The sequence below is a fragment of the Oryzias latipes genome, chromosome 3 (genome assembly GCF_002234675.1).
Source record: "Oryzias latipes chromosome 3, ASM223467v1".
Taxonomy (NCBI): Eukaryota; Metazoa; Chordata; class Actinopteri; order Beloniformes; family Adrianichthyidae; genus Oryzias; species Oryzias latipes.
In genome coordinates this window covers 30,088,545-30,089,976 of record NC_019861.2, presented here as the reverse complement: position 1 = coordinate 30,089,976, position 1,432 = coordinate 30,088,545, and the positions used below count along the sequence as shown (strand labels likewise).

Sequence of the window (1,432 nt, the reverse complement as noted above, 5' to 3'; positions counted from 1 at the left end):
TTTTCGGGGTTTGAACCGGAACCGGAAGTGATGGAGCCGGCGGCGGAAGGAATGGACGCTGCGGTGGCGGAAGGAAATGACGCTGCGGCGGCGGTGTTAGATGAAGCTTGGCCCGTTAGTTCCATTAAAGTCTGAGTGATGCCGTCCAGTCGGCGGAAAAGATCCTGTTGGGCTGCGGCCATCTGAGACAGAGATTCGGCTTGCCGTCCCAAGAATAGTCCCTGTTGAGTGACGGCTAACCGGAGCCCTTCCGGGTCAGCTGGGTCTGTGTTATGGCCAGTCCGTTCTGTCATGACGGAAGGGACGCGGCAGACCCAGACGCTGTAAACCCCGGAAGGAAACTCAGGCAAGTGGCGATTAACAAAGAGTCTTTAATATCCAGGCAGGAGATAACAGTTCTGGTGGTACTTAGTGCTGGCTTGGATCTCTGGCGAAGAGTCGGCGTGGCTCGTAGGAGCTTGAGGGCTGAGCTGAGAGCGTGGCGTGGCTGGAGCGGAGCGAGACGTGCGGTGCGGGTCGCCGCGCACTGTCTGATGTCTTGGGAACCGAGGTGAGCGAGGAACGTGGCGTGACTTCGAGGCGAGGCTGGTGTGGAGCGAGCTGAAGATCTCCCAGGTGGACACTCGTGGATCTGGAAACCTGGAGGCGGGTAAATAAGCAGGGTAAGTAAAGGCCCGAACTTGAACCGGAGTATGTACTGAGGTTCAGACATGCACCGAGGTAGGCAACGGACTGGCGATGACTGCAGGTCTGGATCCCCTTAAGAAGGCGGTGAGGTGATGAGCAGAGTGTCCACAGCTGGTTCCAATCTTCAGGTGCACAGAGAGAGGGGAGGGGGAGGAGCACTGACAGAGGCCACCGTGACAGCAAAGGCATGGTCTGATCTTCATCCATCACTTAGGTGGGGGAACACACGCTATATAATGTTACTTAGATAGTTTTTAAAACATCTTACACCCATAAATAAGGAGTGCACGAGCAGCGATGCCCCTATATAAGGAGAAGTCATGGACCACTGAGAGTACCAGTAATTACACAGTTACAAAGGAAGCGTGGCTGAGAACTCTGTGGACAGAGCTGAAATCATGGAGCAAAACTGAAAATAAAAGAAAGACATGCAGTTGCTTTATTACAGTCCTTGTTGTCTGTATTTAGGAGGAAGGGCCTGTTGACTGAAAGCTGTAATTTTGACTTCTTTGGTTGCATGTGGAGAAATGAGGTGGGAAAGAATGAGTGATGTGTCTCCTCTCCTGCATGTTGACATGCCCACAGGCATGGGACTGGAGCCATGCTTGTAGATGGAGCACGGTAGGGAAATGGAAGTTTGGAGAATAAGACCGCTAAAAATGACCCTCCCCACCAGTAAACCTTTTTTTTAAGGGTTTAAAAGGAAAACATGTATGTTTTATTCATCCACTAGGTCAGACCAACC

General features: G+C 52.1%; 1 long non-coding RNA gene across 1 annotated transcript; it reads right to left on the bottom strand.

Moving 5' to 3' along the window:
* Nucleotides 1-351: 351 nt before the first annotated feature.
* LOC105358080 lies at nucleotides 352-863 on the bottom strand. Its single transcript, XR_911837.2, has 2 exons — nucleotides 717-863; nucleotides 352-639 (listed from the first exon to the last, which is right to left on the bottom strand). It is a non-coding gene; the product is annotated as an uncharacterized LOC105358080 (long non-coding RNA).
* Nucleotides 864-1,432: the final 569 nt, after the last annotated feature.